This window comes from Crinia signifera, chromosome 4 (genome assembly GCF_055691185.1).
Source record: "Crinia signifera chromosome 4, ASM5569118v1, whole genome shotgun sequence".
In the NCBI taxonomy this organism is placed as follows: domain Eukaryota; kingdom Metazoa; phylum Chordata; class Amphibia; order Anura; family Myobatrachidae; genus Crinia; species Crinia signifera.
The window spans coordinates 332,228,344-332,250,349 of NC_139220.1; the positions used below are offsets into that span (position 1 = coordinate 332,228,344).

A 22,006-nucleotide genomic window follows, 5' to 3' on the forward strand; every position below is an offset into this window, starting at 1 on the left:
TTGTATCTACCCAGTTTGTTTAATCACTGTAGTTTGCAATTGTAAAGTGCAACAGAATATGCTGCGCTATATAAGAACTGTAAATATAGCCATCTTGGATTTGCCCTTAGTTAAAATGGCCACCGGAGCATCGCCATGTATACACCTCTCTAGAATAAAAAGGGGGTGGGGACTGACACAAACAGGAAGTGCAATGATAGCTGGGAAATGCATAAGAGTGCACCAGTGTGGCCAATTCCGCTTATAATTCTGCTTGTTTTTCCCAATTAGCTTGTTTTCCCTGCTAGTTGTGGGTAGCTTGTTTTTGAGGTTGTTGCCTTGTTCTCAGGGCCAGTCGTGGATTGGACGCTGCAGAACAAATCTGGCTCGTGATTTGCTGTGCAGGGATCAGGTGGGTGGGTCTGCAAGCAGCAGGGTAGTGCTCACTGCTTCCTGTAGCTGCTGTATTGTGTGCTGCCTGATATCTGCAGGGACCCGGGTGACGGATAGAAGCAGGTATGTGTATGTGTGCTGCAGCAGCCTGTACATCAGCAGCCACTCAGCCCTCCACATTCCCTGGGCTTCCTTATAGTTACTTAGCTCACATGGAAGCCGGGACTGCTCTGGCCGTGCTCTGTGTGCTGCTGTACATTCCTCAGCAGCAGGGAGGGGGAGGATGGGGACTGCTGCACTAATCTCACCCTGTACTCGGGCTGAGAACACAGACTTATCAGAGGTGCAGCAGCAGCAGGGAGGGGGAGGACGGGGGACTGCTGCACTAATCTCACCCTGTACTCGGGCTGAGAACACAGACTTATCAGAGGTGCAGCAGCAGCAGGGAGGGGGAGGACGGGGGACTGCTGCACTAATCTCACCCTGTACTCGGGCTGAGAACACAGACTTATCAGAGGTGCAGCAGAAGCAGGGAGTGGGAGGACGGGGACTGCTGCACTAATCTCACCCTGTACTCGGGCTGACAACACAGACTTATCAGAGGTGCAGCAGCAGGGAGGGGGAGGACGGGGGACTGCTGCACTAATCTCACCCTGTACTCGGGCTGAGAACACAGACTTATCAGAGGTGCAGCAGCAGCAGGGAGGGGGAGGACGGGGGACTGCTGCACTAATCTCACCCTGTACTCGGGCTGAGAACACAGACTTATCAGAGGTGCAGCAGAAGCAGGGAGTGGGAGGACGGGGACTGCTGCACTAATCTCACCCTGTACTCGGGCTGACAACACAGACTTATCAGAGGTGCAGCAGCAGGGAGGGGGAGGACGGGGGACTGCTGCACTAATCTCACCCTGTACTCGGGCTGAGAACACAGACTTATCAGAGGTGCAGCAGCAGCAGGGAGGGGGAGGACGGGGGACTGCTGCACTAATCTCACCCTGTACTCGGCCTGAGAACACAGACTTATCAGAGGTGCAGCAGCAGCAGGGAGGGGGAGGACGGGGGACTGCTGCACTAATCTCACCCTGTACTCGGGCTGAGAACACAGACTTATCAGAGGTGCAGCAGGGAGGAGGAGGACAGGGGACTGCTGCACTAATCTCACCCTGTACTCGGGCTGAGAACACAGACTTATCAGAGGTGCAGCAGCAGCAGGGAGGGGGAGGACGGGGGACTGCTGCACTAATCTCACCCTGTACTCGGGCTGAGAAAACAGACTTATCAGAGGTGCAGCAGCAGCAGGGAGGGGGCGGACGGGGGACTGCTGCACTAATCTCACCCTGTACTCGGGCTGAGAACACAGACTTATCAGAGGTGCAGCAGCAGCAGGGAGGGTGAGGACGGGGGACTGCTGCACTAATCTCACCCTGTACTCTGGCTGAGAACACAGACTTATCAGAGGTGCAGCAGCAGCAGGGAGGGGGAGGTCGGGGACTGCTGCACTAATCTCACCCTGTACTCGGGCTGAGAACACAGACTTATCAGAGGTGCAGCAGCAGGGAGGGGGAGGACGGGGACTGCTGCACTAATCTCACCATGTACTCAGGCTGAGAACACAGACTTATCAGAGGTGCAGCAGCAGCAGCAGGGAGGGGGAGGACGGGGGACTGCTGCAGTAATCTCACCCTGTACTCGGGCTGAGAACACAGACTTATCAGAGGTGCAGCAGCAGCAGGGAGGGGGAGGACGGGGGACTGCTCCACTAATCTCACCCTGTACTCGGGCTGAGAACACAGACTTATCAGAGGTGCAGCAGCAGTAGGGAGGGGGAGGACGGGGGACTGCTGCACTAATCTCACCCTGTACTCGGGCTGAGAACACAGACTTATCAGAGGTGCAGCAGCAGCAGGGAGGGGGAGGACGGGGGACTGCTGCACTAATCTCACCCTGTACTCGGGCTGAGAACACAGACTTATCAGAGGTGCAGCAGGGAGGGGGAGGATTGGGGACTGTTGCACTAATCTCACCCTGTACTCGGGCTGAGAACACAGACTTATCAGAGGTGCAGCAGCAGCAGCAGGGAGGGGGAGGACGGGGGACTGCTGCACTAATCTCACCCTGTACTCGGGCTGAGAACACAGACTTATCAGAGGTGCAGCAGCAGCAGGGAGGGGGAGGACGGGACTGCTGCACTAATCTCACCCTGTACTCGGGCTGAGAACACAGACTTATCAGAGGTGCAGCAGGGAGGGGGAGGACAGGGGACTGCTGCACTAATCTCACCCTGTACTCGGGCTGAGAACACAGACTTATCAGAGGTGCAGCAGCAGCAGCAGGGAGGGGGAGGACGGGGGACTGCTGCACTAATCTCACCCTGTACTCGGGCTGAGAACACAGACTTATCAGAGGTGCAGCAGGGAGGGGGAGGACAGGGGACTGCTGCACTAATCTCACCCTGTACTCGGGCTGAGAACACAGACTTATCAGAGGTGCAGCAGCAGCAGGGAGGGGGAGGACGGGGGACTGCTCCACTAATCTCACCCTGTACTCGGGCTGAGAACACAGACTTATCAGAGGTGCAGCAGCAGCAGGGAGGGGGAGGATGGGGTACTGCTGCACTAATCTCACCCTGTACTCGGGCTGAGAACACAGACTTATCAGAGGTGCAGCAGGGAGGGGGAGGATTGGGGACAGAAGCAGCACTCCTCCTGTACTAAAGGTGCCCACACTCTAGAAAGATCTGCAATCATAAGATGTGCGCATAAATTAGCCTTCAAATCTTTTGTCTGTCCTGGACAAAATATTTCAGGCAAGCGCACCTCTTTACCAGAGATTTTTCTTAAGATCCCATGCGCGTTCCTATAGATCTTTTGTCAAATCATCTGATCTTTCATGCAGCACGTAAGATCAGAAGATTTAGCAAAAGATCCACGGGAGCGCGCATCGGACCGAAACCGGCCGATGTTCGACCGATTATCAGTAAACATCGGATGATATATCGGCCAATTTATCGGAAATCGGCCAATCGTCCAAAAAATGTTCTAGTGTGTGGGCACCTTTACAGAGATTACTGTGGTCCTGAAGGGTCTGTAATACCCAACAAGGTATGTGATTAGTCTGACCATGCCTAATATCTCATATACAGTGCTATTTTTCAGCAGGAACCAGCAGGAACTCAGTTCCTGAACCTCTAATTAAATATGACATCAGGAACTAAAAATGTACTTTCCATAAGATTTTCCATAAGTTTGATTTTAAAGTCACCTGTGATTGCCTTTGTTTCTAAATACAATATATACATCTATCTCACCCTCCCTCTCTCTCTTTATTATATATATTATTTTTTATTTAATTGATCCACCCCCAGACCTGGAGTTCCTGGACCTATTTTTCCAGAAAAATAGTACTGCTTAAATATTTAGCCATTCATTATATTTATCTGTCACTCATCCACACTGTGTATAATGCTGGGTGGTATTAGAAGAGTGATTGACAGCGTTATACACACAAAGTTCCCACCAAGCGTTATACACAAACCCGCCCCCCCAGGGAAAAGACCAGTGTTATACACACCACCACCCCCTTGACATCACCTTCCCCCACCCATCCAGGGCTACAGTACACTGCCACCATCCACCATTACTCCACAGCCACCAGGTGAGCGGCAGGTCTGCCCGCACCCCCGCAACCCACCCTCCCATGATTCGTGGGCCCCCGCGCCCCCCCCTCGCGATTTGCGGACCCCTGTGACCCCCCCTTCCCGCGATTCACGGCACCCCGTGTGACCCCCCCCCTCCCACAATCCGCGGACCCCCATGACCCCCCTACCGCGATTCGCAGCCCCTCTCCTGCATTTCAAGGACCACCACAACCCCCCTCCCGCAATTTGCAGACCACCACTACCCCCTCCCATGATTCACGCCCCCGCGATTCATGACACCCCCCCTGCGCCCTCCTCCCGCAATTTGCGCCCCCCCTTCTGCAATTTGCGCCCCCCCTTCCCGCAATTTGCGGACCCCCCTTCCCATGATTCACTTCCCCCCCGTGCCGCCCCCCTCCCGCGATTGGCGGACCCCCACAACCCCCCTTCCCGCGATTCACGGCACCCCCCCCCCCCCCGTTCTGCGATTTTCGGACCCCCGCGACCCCCCCTCCCGCAATTTTCGGACCCCCCTTCCCGGGATTCGAGCAACATTCAAAAGGTCGACATGGGGTTTTTCACTGTTTTTTTTTACCCGAATGTCAACACATTCGACATGGACACAGTTTAAATTGCACCACATCTCCTCGCTACACTCGGCTCACTATTTTATTCTCCCACCACGCCCTAGAGCATGGGTCTTCAACCAGTGGCCCTCCAGATGTTGTGAAACTACATGTCCCAGCATGCATTGCCACGTTTTTTCCTATAAGAGCATGCCAAAACTGTCAGGGCATGCTGGGACATGTAGTTCCACAACATCTGGAGGGCCACAGGTTGAAGACCTGTGCCCTAGTGGATGGTAGGGTATGAAATACCGCCTGTCGGCACAGGGCAGTTAAAAAACTGTGGAAAACCCCATGTCAACCTTTTGTATGTCGTCCTAGACACGGTCGAACTAATGACCTTTTGACCTAGAATCATGTTCACCTTTTCCCATGTCGATCTAGACCTATGTCGACCATCATTTTGTAGACCAAATGACCGCATCCCGTACTAGTGATAGCACTAACCACACTGACTGCCCTCTATAAAGAAAAAAATAATTGATGACATTTAGAATGTAAATTTGTTTAAAAATTGTAAAAAACAAAAATGGACGGTACTTATGTAATATCTGGATTCCTCGCTGCGCTCGCCACACTATATTAAATCAACTCCATGCGTAGTTGGATAGTAGGGGTATGAAAAAATGGGGTGCATTTAACATGGGAGCCCAGATAATACATAAGTACCAAATGGACTACATAATGGCATACTGGTACAGTACATTTTTTGGCTACATATATGTCATGATTTATTTACATGAAAGGGATAAAAACATCAAGGGAGAAAATGGAGACAGGCGAACAGACATGGAACAGCAAAACAGATATACCATTTATGATACAAGATAATGTGGTTAATTACATACCGGATCGTAAGGATTTAATAAGGCAGTCTTTCCCAAGAGGAATTAATTCCTATTAGGTGGTAAGTGAGTCCTTGAAACAGTATAACACCTAGTAAGGGATAATGAGAATTCCTTATCATAAATAGGTTTATTCCTTATAAATAGGTTTCACCTACTCTAATGTGGAGTTAATTCTCCCATTCAAATGGAGATTATTTGTTAAGCCATCTGTACAATGTGAGAGGAGTGCCCCACTCCATTGGTTGAGTAGACAAATGAAAGAAATACCAATTAGTGTGTTTTCTGTGGATAAACCAACCGGCTGGGTGGCGGAAGACCTTTCTCCTGGATATGCTGCTAATATATTTGCAGTCTGATGTTACGTTAGTGGATAAGGTCTCTCTTTAATGGCAGTACCTATGTACATGTCCATTTTCCAGACAATGTTTTGCCACTGGTTTGTCCATTTTACCAGTCTCTAAAGCCAGTCTGATAGTATACCTGTGGTTGGCCATGCGATCTCGGAATGGTCTTGTAGTCATCCCAACATAATATGACCCCCAGGGACATCTCAGCATGTATATAACAAATGCCAAAGTACGTGTTAGTCGATATCGGATCTTTATCCGCTTTCCAGTTAGTGGATGTGCCAATGTCCCTCCAATCAGCATTGCACTACAAGTAGTGTATCCTTTGTATCACACACATCCAGGTTTATTGGCCTGCAGCCATTGTGAACAACTGATAGGGACACCTTGCTACAAGCCACCAGCCAGCATCTGGTACAACTAAAGTAAAATTTACTGATTTCCCAATTTTTACGGGTTTTACGAACAAACTCCCCAGAGGAACTTTTGGTAATACAACTAAATGAAATGAAGTTTAGATCTTAGTATGACCAACTTCAAAGGGTTCACAATGGCTGCGGTCCAGTAATACATCTCATGTGAAATAGAATTCCCATCTTAGTGACCTTCCCCCACAGAGCGTGAATCCGCATCAGATTTCCACTGTTCTATTAATGGTTAGACCCATCTGTGTGCAGAGACAGCAGTGTCCAGGGAGCGTATCCATCACCATGGTGACTGTAACTAAGCAACACTAAGAGCATATTGATTGGCTTATACTATACAGGTAGAGATGCAAACCTAGAGGGCAGAGAGACTGAATGGGGGAAATTTACTAAGATGTGTATTCTACTTTACATGTGATGTTGCTATGGGTAACCAATCAGAATCCACTTCTTATTTATTTCACACCCTCTAGAAGATAGTAGACAGGATCTGATTGGTTGCCCATGGCAACATCACATGTGAAGTAGAATAAACATCTTCGTAAATTTCCCCCTTTGATTCCTATTGGGAGAAAATGCTGTATACTGCAAATAACACTTATTATTATTATTATTATTATTATTATTATTATTATTATTATTATTATTATTATTTACAGCACAAGCATTAGAGAGAGCTGTTGTTGCAGGGAGGTGGAAAGTTTTGGAGAATGAATAGCATTAGTATTTCTGCTTTCCAGTATCATACGCTAGTCGTCAAATACTGGATGAGAGATTCCACCATGTCCAAGGCACTGAGGTATCGATGCAGGATAGTATTAGCTTCTGCTTGTCACATATGACTGCTCTGTTGCATTTATTGCAGTGCAGAGTGTCCGCTCGGCTGTCTGATAAATGTAGGGTAGGGATTTATATCACTGTATATGTCCCCTATAGATAGAGAGAGTCTGGGAAATTAGACAGTATCTGTTCTGCTGTCTGACATCTGCTATATAAGAAGATATATAAATTATAGGCCCTTATTCTGGTTGGTGCGGTAGTGTCCGCGTGCGGTCGGTCCGCCGATGTTTTGTGTCTGCGCATGTGCAGAGGCGTCTCTGCGCATGTGCGAACGGGACGCACGGCCACATTCCGCATGAAATGTGTACACTAAGAACAGGGGGTGGAGAGGGGCGTGAAGGGCTGTTTGGGCTCATTACCATATGTTTACACCCCGCGTTTCATGGGCGTTCCCATGAAAACGCTGGGCGTACGTATGGTAATGCGGCCGTGACGCACGTGTAGGGGGCGGACATATGACATTGCCGGATGTCAGCTGCCCGCCCAGATCCCTGCTTTTGCACGGAGAATATGCCCGTGTGGTCTGAGTTTGCGGGAGCTGCCTGACCACTCGGTCCTGCATTCGATGGTATGCGACCATCGAATGATGGGGGAGGTTCCAAGAGATGGAGGAGGTGTATTCATGAGAAATACACTCGTGCTCCGTGCGGTCAGCGGCTTACCGCATTCGGATGGAGTGAGCGATCCGTACGAAAGGTGGGGTTTAGGACGCACGGTCCTGCCAGCATATTCGGCTCCATCCGCACCGACCAGAATAAGGCCCATAGAGACAGGTAGCGGTTTCTGCTGTCCTGAACTGGTTGTAATCACTATTTTCTGATGCTCTGGCAGCGTTTCTAGCTGTCAGAATGAGAGAACCGTTGTAGTATAGAGATCTACGTATAGAGCCACTTAGAATGCATCAGATAGGATTTTTAAGCAGTTTGTTTAAACTATCTAAACAGTATTACACATGAAGGCAATTTGATACAATCGTTTATAAAAAGTAGCTTTCTCAGCACACATGAAGCAATTTAAAACAATTGATATGCAGAGATACTTGTTTCTGTTTATTCAGAATCTCTATTTATCAAATGAATACACCCAAAATGCGAGATCTATGTATAGAGCCACTTGGAATGTATCAAACAGGAGTTTTAAGCAGTTTGTTTTAAACTATCTAAGCAGTATCCAATATAAAGGCAAATTGAAACAATTGTTTCTGCAAAGTAGCTTTTTTATCACATATGAAGGAATTCAAAGCAATTGATATGTGGAGGTACTGTTCTGTTTATTCAGGACCTGTAATTGCCAAATTAATACACTCAAAATGCCAATTTCAATGTTACTGAGAAATATTACAGTATATCAGTATATCTATAGCAAAGTTCAAAGGATAAGAGGGTAAGGAAAAGCCGGGAGCTTCCTATGTGGCAGGAACACATATGATACATTGTATGCAGCCCTTTCACAAGTGATGTATCACATGCGACCCCTGTTCCCCGCATGCAGGTCCGACCTTCGACTCAGGCCTGATATGCACAGGGCATCGCATCGGATCCGATGGCATGTCATACAGATGGGGCCATTCTCCTCTGTGCCACCAGCTCACCATATCTCAGTAGCTGGTGGGTTAGGATGTGTGGGCACCCCGTTCTGACGGACAGCACGATGGGAGCCACTCTAATGAGAGAGGCCCCATCTGTACACATCTAGTTTGGGCCAATTTCTCAGCCCGATCCATCGGAGATGGATGAAATTGGCCCAAATCGCTGTAAAACTTCTCCGAGCTTTGTATCTCTACCCGTATAATATAAGCTAAACGATGTGCTCTTAGATCAGTATTGATTATTTACAGTTACCATGGTGATGGATGCGCTCTGTTCATTAAGAGAAGAACGGAAATTCGGGGCAGATTCACGCTCTTTGATCCTACACCGGAAGGTAACATTTATACCGTTGTGTCTGACGACGGTTGGAATAAAGGGAAACGTTATATGAGGTGACGGACTATCTGACTTACTGAGACCAGTCTGTGAGTGCCGCCAATTTACACCAGTGTATGTGAGCTATTCCTATAACCATTGTCTCCTTATACTCAGGTGCAGATCTGTATTGCCGTGACTGCTGTATGATCTCTGTAACTGGAGGCAGAAATATAACCGGATCCTCCTCTCCCCTCCGGTGTATGTGGGAAACTGCGGCCGGCCAGTGATACGGGAGAGTAAGGTGAGCAGAGGAGCTTTTTATGCCAAGCCAGGCAGTCCTGAACTGAAAGTGATTGAGCAGGTCGTGTAGCCAAGCCAGGCAGTCCTGAACTGAAAGTGACAGCAGGTCATGTAGCCAAGCCAGGCAGTCCTGAATTGAAAGTGACAGAGCAGGTCGTGTAGCCAAGCCAGGCAGGCCTGAACTGAAAGTGACAGAGCAGGTTGCGTAGCCAAGCCAGGCAGTCCTGAACTGAAAGTGATAGAGCAGGTCATGTAGCCAAGCCAGGCAGTCCTGAACTGAAAGTGACAGAGCAGGCCGTGTAACCAAGCCAGGCAGTCCTGAACTGAAAGTGATAGAGCAGGTTGTGTAGCCAAGCCAGGCAGTCCTGAACTGAAAGTGATAGAGCAGGTCGTGTAGCCAAGCCAGGCAGTCCTGAACTGAAAGTGATAGAGCAGGTCGTGTAGCCAGGCCAGGCACACCTGAACTGAAAGTGATAGAGCAGGTCGTGTAGCCAAGCCAGGCAGTCCTGAACTGAAAGTGATAGAGCAGGTCGTGTAGCCAGGCCAGGCACACCTGAACTGAAAGTGACAGAGCAGGTTGTGTAGCCAAGACAGGCAGTCCTGAACTGAAAGTGACAGAGCAGGTTGCGTAGCCAAGCCAGGCAGTCCTGAACTGAAAGTGACAGAGCAGGCCGTGTAACCAAGCCAGGCAGTCCTGAACAGAAAGTGACTGAGCAGGTTGCGTAGCCAAGCCAGGCAGTCCTGAACTGAAAGTGATAGAGCAGGTTGTGTAGCCAAGCCAGGCAGTCCTGAACTGAAAGTGATAGAGCAGGTCGTGTAGTCAAGCCAGGCAGTCCTGAACTGAAAGTGATAGAGCAGGTCGTGTAGCCAGGCCAGGCACACCTGAACTGAAAGTAACAGAGCAGGTTGTGTAGCCAAGCCAGGCAGTCCTGAACTGAAAGTGACAGAGCAGGTCGTGTAGCCAAGCCAGGCAGTCCTGAACTGAAAGTGACAGAGCAGGTCGTGTAGCCAAGCCAGGCAGTCCTGAACTGAAAATGACATAGCATTTCATGTAGCCAAGCCAGGCAGTCCTGAACTAAACGTGATAGAGCAGGTTGTGTAGCCAAGCCAGGCAGTCCTGAACTGAAAGTGACAGAGCAGGCTGTGTAGCCCAAGCCAGGCAGTCCTTAACTGAAAGTGACATAGCAGGTCATGTAGCCAAGCTAGGCAGTCCTGAATTGAAAGTGACAGAGCAGGTCGTGTAGCCAAGCCAGGCAGTCCTGAACTAAACGTGATAGAGCAGGTTGTGTAGCCAAGCCACGCAGTCCTGAACTGAAAGTAACAGAGCAGGTTCTGTAGCCAAACCAGGCAGTTGTGAATTGAAAGTGACAGAGCAGGTTGTGTAGCCAAGTCAGGCAGTCCTGAACTGAAAGTGACAGAGCAGGTCGTGTAGCCAAGCCAGGCAGTCCTGAACTGAAAGTGACATAGCAGGTCATGTAGCCAAGCCAGGCAGTCCTGAACTAAACGTGATAGAGCAGGTTGTGTAGCCAAGCCACGCAGTCCTGAACTGAAAGTAACAGAGCAGGTTCTGTAGCCAAACCAGGCAGTTGTGAACTGAAAGTGACAGAGCAGGTTGTGTAGCCAAGTCAGGCAGTCCTGAACTGAAAGTGATTGAGCAGGTCAGGTAGCCAAGCCAGACAGTCCTGAACTGAAAGTGACAGAGCAGATCGTCTAGCCAAGCCAGGTAGTCCTGAACTGAAAGTGACAGAGCAGGTCGTGTAGCCAAGTCAGGCAGTCCTGAACTGAAAGTGATAGAGCAGGTTGTGTAGCCAAGCCAGGCAGTCCTGAACTGAAAGTGACAGAGCAGGTCGTCTAGCCAAGTCAGGCAGTCCTGAACTGAAAGTGACAGAGCAGATTGAGTAGCCAAGCCAGGCAGTCCTGAACTGAAAGTGATAGAGCAGGTTGTGTAGCCAAGCCAGGCAGTCCTGAACTGAAAGTGACATAGCAGGTCATGTAGCCAAGCCAGGCAGTCCTGAACTGAAAGTGATAGAGCAGATTGAGTAGCCAAGCCAGGCAGTCCTGAACTGAAAGTGATAGAGCAGGTTGCGTAGCCAAGCCAGGCAGTCCTGAACTGAAAGTGATAGAGCAGGTTGCGTAGCCAGGTCAGGCAGTCCTGAACTGAAAGTGATAGAGCAGGTCGTGTAGCCAGGTCAGACAGTCCTGAAGTGAAACTAAACTGTGCGTGTGTGTGTGTGTGTGCGTGTGTGTGTGTGATTGGAGAGTGAGGTGCAGGAGAGGAGTGGAGGGGCAAATATTTAACCAATATTTTTTGTTGCTCTAAGTGTCACAAATATTTGCAGTAGATTTTTCTACTGAACTCTATTCTGACGAATAAGATTAAACAATTTATCCTACCCAAGCAAGGGGACATAAACTCATAACCTAAAGGTGTTCTTCTAAGAAGTGTAAATATTATATGTTTTGTGTGTCTTTATGTATGTGTGTGTCTGATGTATAGACTTATCTTTATAAAGAATTAATAAAAGCAAAGTTTTACGAAAAAAATCCATAGGGGAATTCCCCTACTACACCCCAATAAACACTAAATTACCACTTGGATTCCTAGGACTTGTACAACCCTCTAATTGACTGAACGCTATCATAACAATCATATTGTCTGACAAGAGTGCCCCAACAAAAAGGGTCTTTTTCTTTCTATCTTCCACACTCAGACTGATACAAGCACTCACATACTCTGCCAAACAAGTGCATGGAGGGCCTTGTGATTACGTCAATGGGTCACGGATACTGACTCAAAATGCAGTGTGGAGTGTCTACTCTTTATGGGGGAAAGGTTGTTTGGGAGCGAATTAGATGACTGGATTTCTAAGGCTACTAAGGCTTTCTAAGGCTACTGCCGGGAAATGTACATTTCTCCCTATGGCATCCAAGCAGGTCTGCCGTCCCTTCTCAGGACCTAGCCAGCAGTCCTTTTGGGCTTCCAGGTTGTGCCCAAAGGTCAGAGGTGCCTCCAATGTCAACAAACTAGGGTGTAGTGCTCAATGTAATATATTGCTCAATGTAATATAGCAACAAAAAAGGCCAACAAAACTCTAGCATGTATCAAAAGGGGCATGGAAACTAGGGACTCAAAAGTAATTATACCTCTGTACAAATCATTGGTTAGACCGCACCTCGAATACGGAGTACAATTCTGGGCCCCGCACTATAAAAAGGATGTCATATAATTAGAAAAAATCCAAAGAAAAGTCACAAAGCTTATTAGGGGAATGGAGAATATAAGCTACGAGTAAAGATTAAGCAATCTGGGACTATTTACACTAGAGAAGAGACGTTTAGGGGAGACATACTCAATATGTATAAATACATTAGGGGCCACTATAAGGAACTGTCAAACACCCTTTTTTCTGCTAGACAGGAATCTAGGACGCGAGGGAATGAGTTTACATTAGAAGAAAAAAGATTTACTTCATCTAGAAGAAAAAATTATTTACAGTCAGAACAGTCAAACTTTGGAACTCTCTTCCTGGAGAAGTGGTGTCAGCAGACACTATAAATACATTTAAAATAAGGTTGGATAAACATTTATTGATTAAAAACTTTCACGGGTACGAATAAGTAACATAAACTTGTCTTTAAAATATCGGAACATACTATACAACAAGGGAGAAACTATTATAAACATAGGTTGAACTAGATCAGGGGTGGCCAACCGGTCAGAGGCAAAGAGCCGAAAAATATCGGTGGTCAAGCCAAAGAGCCAACATCATGCGCGCGCCAAAAAGGGGTGTGATCGGGGGAGTGGCCAGGGACGTGGTCATATGACACAAGGGGAGTGGCCACATGACAAAACTTTATGCCCCTAGTGCCAGATATGCCCCCCACAGTGCCAAACATCATATGCCCCCCACAGTGCCAAACATCATATGCCCCCCACAGTGCCAAACATCATATGCCCCCCACAATGCCAAACATCATATTCCCCCCCAGTGCCAATCATATGCCCCCCACAGTGCCAAACATCATATGCCCCCACAATAACAAACATCATATGCCCCCCACAATGCCAAACATCATATGCCCCCACAATGCCAAACATCATATGCCCCCCACAGTGCCAGTCATATGCCCCCCACAGTGCCAAACATCATATGCCCCCACAATAACAAACATCATATGCCCCCCACAATGCCAAACATCATATGCCCCCACAATGCCAAACATCATATGCCCCCCACAGTGCCAAACATCATATGCCCCCCACAGTGCCAAACATCATATGCCCCCCACAGTGCCAAACATCATATGCCCCCCACAGTGCCAAACATCATATGCCCCCCACAGTGCCAAACATTATATGCCCCCCACAGTGCCAAACATCATATGCCCCCACAGTTAGGAAGCTGGGCCCTCCAGCACAGGTGTTGCCCACAGTGCAACACCTATGCTGGAGAGCCCAGCTTCCTAACTAAAAGCCCCACTTAGAGGGCCAGGAGGGCCCAACAAACAAATGAGCCACGGGCCAAGAAGGCCCGACTAATGCGCCCACAGGCCGGAAGGGCCTGAATGTGCCCACGGGCCTAGTGCCTGACACCCGGTGGTCTAGGGTGGATGGGGGGTAGGAGACCAAAGGCCCCTACCTGGTGTTGGGAGAGGCCGCTGGGGGGAGCTTCGTTAGCTCTTTTGCTTCCTACCCCCGCTGGCCTCTCCGGGAGCCATCTTCTTTGTTCTTCCAGAAGGCGCCGGAGATCTTCTGTCTTGATCCCGGCGTCTTCTGGCCTCTTCAGCGGCGCCGGAACTGTTCTCCCCGCCGCCGTCTTCTGCGCCGTCCTCCGGCGGCTTCTCGCCTCTTCAGGAGCGCTCCTGTTGGCCACCGCTGAACTAGATGGACGCAAGCCTTTATAAGCCTCACCTACTATGTAACTATGTAACAATGCCAATAGAGTTCCATGAGAAAAATTCAGAAAGGCTCTGATGTTGGGGACCCAAGACCATAGCTCAAGTGCAGCTGCGTCTAAGCCCTCTGCATTACGGTGTTCACCCACCCAGAGAAATGCTCATGGTGGGAGCTTGGCTGTTGCACTTCAGTCACATGTGGGATGCCTCGTGCCTAGGTTCCATGGATCTTATTTCACAGGGCTACAGACTGGAGTTCAACAGATCGACTCCCTGAAGATATTTCAGGTCAGGACTTCCAGCAACTGTGAAGGACAAGGTTATACAGCAGCAAGCAATCACAAAGCTGATGCAATCCTGGGTCATAGTACCTGTCCCATTGCAGGAACGGGGTCTGGGGCATTACTCCTACTTCTTTGTGGTACCAAAGCCGGATGGTTCGGTCAGGCCAATCCTGAATCTGAAATCCTTTAACCCCTATCTAAAGGTGTTCAAACTCAGGATGGAGTCATTGCGGGCCCTACGGGATTATCAGTTCCAAGTCTCGACTTTCATACTGTCAACAGCTCGGTGCATCTTCACGAAGGTGATGGCAGAAATGATGCTCCTGCTCAGGTCACAAGGGATAAATGTGAGTCCCTACCTGTATGACCTACTGCTAAAAGCAAGGTCGGAGGGTGAATATATTCTCGCAATCAATCATACCATACAGGTGGTGTCAATGCGCAGGTGGCTCTTGAATCTACCAAACTCCTCCTTGGTCCTGAGCCAATGTATCCAATTTCTGGGGATGATCTTGGAAACAGTGGACCAGAAGGTATACCTCCTTGAGGACAAGGTGATAGCACTTCAGTAACTGATAGCAGAAGCTCTTGCTCAGGACCTCATTTCAGTCCATCAGTGTATCAGGTTACTGGGCAAGATGGTGGCATCCTTCTAGGCAATCCAATATGGGAAATTCCACTCCAGTATTTTCCAATTGGATATGCTGAGCAAGTGGTCCGGCTCACACCTCCACATGCACAAGAGGATAAGTCTTTCGTCTCAAGCAGTGGTGGTTTCAGTCTTCCAACCTGTTGGTGGGACCGATTTTTGGGCTCCAGGACTGGATTCTACTCATGACAGACACCAGTCTGCTAGGTTGGGGGGAAGTGACATAAGGGGTACACTTCTAGGGCAAGTAGACTCTGCGGGAATAGAAGTTGCATGTAAACAACTTGGAATTAAGAGCAGTGTACTCTTCTGCAGGCTGGCTCTCTGCTGAGAGGCCAAGCAATACATGTCCAGTCGGAAAACGCAACAACGGTTGCGTATATCAACTGCCAGGGAGGTACACAGAGCGTAACGTACAAGAGAGAAGCACCACGATTCATGTGCAGAACATCATGTGAGGGCTATCTCAGCAATCTTTGCTCTAGGAGTGGACAACTGGGAAGTGGACGATGCTCTGACAACAAGTTGGTCATACAATGTAGTATATATCTTTCCTCCAATCCCCTTGCTCGCAAGGGTCCTAAAGAGAGTGCGAAGTCTAAGATTAGAGGCAATACTGGAGCACCAGACTGGCCTTGAAGGGCCTTGTACGTGGATCTTCAGGCCATGTTAGTAGAAGATCCGGTACTTGTGTACAATCATGGCTCCCACGATGTCCATCGCATAGTAAAAAAACGCATCGCATGCGATCGCAGCGCATGCGATTTGATCGCATGCGATCGCAGCGCATGCGATTTGATCACATGCGATCGCATGCGCTTTTTAACAGAAATGCATCCAAATGCATTGAAATTTGGATCAAACATGTTCAATGCCCCCCAAATGTCATTTTTCAGGCTGTACCACCCCCACTATCAACGCGAACCCGAAGCGTGGCGAGCGCAGCGGTACGCGTCCTACAACCTTTTCATACCCCCACTATCCACGTTGGCGTGGAGAATAGAAAGTGTGGCGAGCGCAGCGAGCCACCGAGCCCGTAGCGTGGCGAGTGGACACGGATACTTTCACAGGTATCCACGTCCCCTAGCAGGCTTCACAGGTGTCCGCGTCCGCTCGCCACGCTTCGGGCTCGGTGGCTCGCTGCTCTCACCACACTTTCTATTCTCAACTCCGCGCCGACGTGGATAGTGGGGGTATGAAAAGGTCGCTGCGCTCGCCACGCTTTGGGTTTGCGTTGATAGTGGGGGTGGTACAGCCTGAAAAATGACATTTGGGGGCCATTGAACATGTTTGATACAAATTTCATTGCATTTGGATGCATTTCTGTTAAAAATCGCATGCGATCGCATGTGATGCAATTTTTTTAAAATGCATAAAACGGCAAAAATCGCATGCCATCGCATGCCACTACATATGGCATGCGATGGGAGCCGTGAAAGTACACAAGTACCGAAGATCCTTGGCATCTACCTTTCAGAGATGACCTATTCCTCCAAGGCCCGTTTGTCTACCAGGACTTAGGGCAGCTTTATTTGGCAGCCTGGAGGTTGAGCAGCAGATTTTGGCCCACAAGGGCCTTCCTGCCTCTGTAATCTGTACCATGACCCAGGCTAGAAAACTGGTAACTGCATCCCACTACCATTATATTTGGAGAAAATAATGTATATTGCCTGGTGGGAAAAAGAGAGCTTTCCATTGGCAGACTTTAAACTAGACTGCTTCTTGCAGTTTCCGCAGGCAGGTTTGGAATTGGGCCTTCGTTTGAAATCTTTAACGGCTCAAATCTCGGCTCTGTCCATTTTCTATCAAAAGAAGTTGGTGGTCTTGCCTGAGATTCAGACCTTTCTCCAAGGGGTTCTGAAAATCCAACCCCCCCCCCCTTTGTGCCATCTACGGCACAAAGGGGGAGTTATCATTTCTGAAGTCATCCTGGTTCAAGCCTTTGGAAACATCAGAAATGAAGCACGTCACGTAGAAGATGGTGGTGCTTTTGGCACTGGCTTCGGCTCCATGTGCAGTGGCGTAACTACAGTGGGTGCAGGGGATGCAATTGCTATGGGGCCCGAGGGCTTGGGGGACCCAAGGACCTAGCACGCTATCTCCTGCTCCCTTTTAATTATTTTCTATATTGCCGCGTTGCCGTCCGTGCCCACCCCCCACCCCCTCAGTGGCTATTAGCGCAGATGACAAGCAGCCAGCACACAGGAGACCTGCCGGGGTGCAAAACACCACACTCACCACCACTGCGATTGCTGGAGCCGGCGCTGGGGAAGACACTCATCACCCGACTGCTACAGCTGGTGCACAATAGACCCACCGGCGCACAGTACACCAAACCCACCACCTCCATGATTGCTGGAGCTGGCACCAGGGAACAGGACACTGCACCGGTCACCCCAACTGCTGCAGCTGGTGTACAAACTGCCGGCATTGGGACGCAGTTACACACTACTGCAAGTGCTGGAGCTGGGGCTTTGACCCGCTGACACCTGGACACAGTACCGCCCACACCACCACTGCCGGAGCCTGCTTGAGTAGAGGAGGTTCATCCACTACTTCCAACGCAGGTGAGAAATAGACCAGTCTTGCAGGGAGGGAGGTGAGGGGAATTAAAGTGATGCCTGGCCACTGTTCCAAGTTTCAAATCATTGCACACCCCTCTGTCTGCTATATCCCCTCCCCCCATGTATCCCGCTCTTCCTCCTCTTCTGTCCCCCCTTCCCCTCTACTCCTCTTTTCCCATTCTACTCTCCTCCTCGCCCCTCCCCTCCTCTCTCCTCTTCTTCCCTTGTCTCCACGTACCCTCTTGCCTTGTCTCAGCTCCTCTATCTCACTCCCTTCCCCTCCCCCCTTTCTGTCTCACTCCCTCCCTCTTACCCCTGTCTCACTCACCCTCTCTATCTCATCTATCTCCCCTCTCTTTTTCTCCCACATCGTTTTTACTCTCGACCCATCCCCTTCTCTCTCCCCTTTTTTTCTCTCCCCTTCTCTCTTCCCCTTTGAGATGAAAAATGCAAAGGGCAGCTCTCCTGGTAAGAGCTGCCCTTTGTGATCCCTGAAGCTGTCTGGACTTTAGGGTTTGTGACACAGGACTCCGCCTGCACATGGGCAGAGATGCCTGTGACTGCAGGGCATGTTAGGAGGGATCCATGTCAGATTCCTCACCCAGCACTGCAGAGAGAAGCCATAGGTTTCTATGGGTAATGTCAGTTACAGCTGGCACTACCCTCAGCAGCGGAGCAGGGTTTTTAATGCATTTGTATTTTAATGCATCATGGCCTTTGCCACTCAGTTCCCTCACGCTTTGTTCTCTCCCCCCTAATGTGCATTGTAGTGGCAATTTCAAAATGTTGCTATGGGGCCCATAAAGTTCTAGTTATGCCCCTGTCCATGTGTGTTGGAATTGGGAGCCTTGTTATGCAAGAGCCTGTATCTTGTCTTTCATGAAGATAGGGTGGAGCTTTGGACTTGTCCGCAGTTCCGGCCTAAGGTGGTTTCGGCATTACATCTGAACCAACCCATTGTGGTTCCTTTTAGTTCCAATCATCCTGGAATTCCAGAATTCTTGGATGTGGTTCGAATGCTTAAGGCGTATGTTAAATGATCTGCTCGAGTGCGTAAGACAGAATGGCTTTTTGTGTTTTATGGTGCACACAAGAAAGGTTGTCCTGCTTTAAAGCAGATGATTGCCCGTTGGATTTGTTCTACTATACAACAGGCTTATGGGGCAGCAAAATTGCCTACACCAACCTCATTGAAGGTTCATTCTATAAAGGCAGTGGGATCATCCTGGGTGGCTGCCCATTGGGTTTCAGCCCTGCAGCTCAGCAAAGCTGCTACGTGGTCAAGTCAACATACCATACAACATTTTTAAAGTTTGATACTCTGGCCAGAGAGGATACCCAGTTTGGGCAGGTGGTGTTACAGAAGTCTCCACACATTCCCGTCCGTTCTGGAAACTTTGTGACATCCTTATCGTATTGAGACCCCATATGGATGATAGAGAAAATAGGATTTTATTACCTACCAGTAAATCCTGTTCTCATAGTCCATATGGGATACTGGGCGCCTGCCTCAGTGCGGAGTTCTTCTGCATCTGGTTGTCACTATTATAGTTGTGACGTTCTTGCCTGTTGCCTAAAGTATGTTGTCACTTGAGTGACTTTATGTTTATTATGTTTCAATAAGTTTTTAACAGTTCTGTTAACTGTTATTGTGTTTGTTGTGTTGTGCTGGTATGAATCTCACCACATATCATGTATACACATATCCTTTTCTCACATACGTTCATTCTCCTTTGGGCACAGTTTTCCTTAACTGGCTTGTGGGTGGGGATGTGGAGGGGAGGAGCCAGTACACCCATTCTGAAGAAAGTTATATGTGCCTGTCTCCTGCGGAGAACCCTCAATTCTCATTATATTGAGACCCCAGTATTCCATATGGACTATGAGAATAGGATTTGCCATTAGGTAATTAAAATCCTATTTTTGTTTTTTTTGTATCTGATTCCCAAGCACCAAACCTCTCCAGATCTCTAACATAGAAATGTGTGAACCCTGATTCCTCTGCACACTTCACACTGAGCTGAGTGAATGTGAGATATCACTTTGTTTATATCCCTATGGTGTGCCTGGAGAGTGTGGTGACATCCTACTGCATCAGCTGACCGTAGGGGGGATAGGATCACTAGCATGTGCTACCCATGTATGGTCAGTATTGTATGTTCTGTACATCTGAGGTCAGAGGAAAAACATTATACAACAATGATAGACACATTAATAAACTGTGTATACTGTAGGAGGGTAGAGGTCTTTGTGCTGCACGTGTGACTGCAAATAGAGTCCCAGCAATTTGGGAACACAGAGATGTGTCCACATGCATCTATCCCCCATTCACCACAAGTCGGGTTACACATAACATGTGAGCGCACTATGACTGGGTACCGCCAAGCGTCTGATCATGTGACTTTTTTTGTTATGCGTATTATTCACAAAGTGATGCGAATAGGACACACAAGCAGCTTCTGCTTATTAAAATATGTGGCATTCCTATATATTGTGTGTGACCACTGCTGTATCTGCATATGAAAAACTGGAAAACACTAAAGTAGCATTTCTTATGTAGACGCAATGCAGGGATTCCACATATTTTAATTATCAGAAGCTGCTTGTGCGTCCTTGTCACATCGTTTTGCGAAGAAGATGCATTTTAATGGAAAAGACAGGTGTTTAAGCAGCGCCGGTTGGAAAAAAAATGTGTGATCAATTGGAATGGTTTCACAATAGAAGCATACAATTTATTATACACAATGTAGTCAAATGATTAAGAAATGAGCAGTATTTGTATTACTAAGCAATTGCTGTAAGATAATAAAAATGAAAAAATAAAAATAAAAAAATATATAAAAATTATAAAAAAAATGCTAGTGCACTAGACTAATGTCCCATGATTCCTGGTGTAGTAGGGGGGATATGTGCCAATATTTGTGGGATCAGTCTGTTCATATTATGCCCTTTTTACATCATACCCAAATTATTGAGTGTATTACCGTCCACTGGTGGGTAGTCGTCCTGTGCTGTCAGCAACCTCCTCAGCAGATGTTATGCTGTCCAAGTGGATGTCCAAATTAACTTGAAAGGTGCAAGGCGCTGGCAGTAAATGGAGATACAGCACCTGTTCTGGAACTAGTGGTGGTTTCCAATAAAGGGCTGGTGCGGATAGGTCCCAATCGAGAGTGACAGGAAAACAAATGCCAGGAATCTGGGTAGTACTCCTTCAATAGGGTCTGGGTGGCACGACTGACGCGTTTCGCTGTATTCCACAGCTTTACCAAAGGATAGGGTGTGCTTGTTCCCAGGGGGGTATTTATACTGCTTCAGGAAGTAGTAATTGATCACATGATACATGGTCACATGGTACATAAGAATGAAAAGGAGGCAAAGTACATTCATATCAACAACATACATAATGTTTTTTTTTATTTTTTATAAACTTTCTAGAATGGGAGTTGTTTAAGGATATTTCTAATATTATGGTGGTGATTCATTGGTGGACAGAGGTCATGTGTCCCGGCTAGTCTCGCAATAATCTGTGTTCTTACAGGTGTTGTTAGTATTGTTAGCCTGTATTGGCTGTTATACATTCACGTCTGGGGATTCCCGAAAAAAACGCCACCAAAAAGTGTGGCGTTTATTTACTCTTTCTATAGGTTAGAAAGTGGGGTGAAAGTGTTAGCAGGAATGCCGCACTTCATTCTCCCTCCAGAGAAGTGAAGGAGCATGCACCCGGTGACCGGAAGTGTATACAGCGCACACGCCAAGGACGGAAGTGCGTCATTCGAAGTGCGGGTGTTCCCAGGAATAGTGCCCTGCATAACACTATGGTTTGGCTGCCGGAAGTGAGGCTTTAATGGGACTATAAAATGACAGAAGTGGGGCATATATGCGTCCCATTTTGGATATATAAGGATACATGTACAAAAAAAGGGTCTTTGCAAAGAATTATTGCTGAAAGTGAAAAAGAGATTTTAATTGTATGTATACAGTGGCAGATTCTTATAATACAAATATACAATATTTGTATGAAATATTTTTGATGTGAGATTGTGTTATCGGTGAACAATTATTTCCATTCAAGTCCTTTAACTGACACATTTCCTATCAAAATATACAGAAGGGAAAGAATGGGGAGAGAGAGGGGGGGGTGAATGATTAGTATTCTAACAGCTCAAACTGTTGCAATATGGATTTATTTCGCATAATCTTAGTAAATAGTGATTTATGACAGAAAAAATATTTAGCATCCCGAAGAAGGTGTTGGTGTTCCACTCTCAGGTCATTATCCTTACCTAGCCTTTCGGCTATAGCTTGGACT

General features: G+C 48.0%; 1 protein-coding gene across 1 annotated transcript in view; it reads left to right on the plus strand.

Moving 5' to 3' along the window:
• The first annotated feature begins 206 nt into the window (after nucleotides 1-206).
• Nucleotides 207-22,006, plus strand: part of LOC146075999 (uncharacterized) — a 28,869-nt gene continuing 7,069 nt past the window's right edge. The window contains exons 1-2 of the mRNA XM_083185757.1: nucleotides 207-495; nucleotides 9,179-9,305. The gene's annotated coding sequence lies outside the window, so the exon portion shown is untranslated. The remainder of the gene's footprint in view (nucleotides 496-9,178; nucleotides 9,306-22,006) is intronic.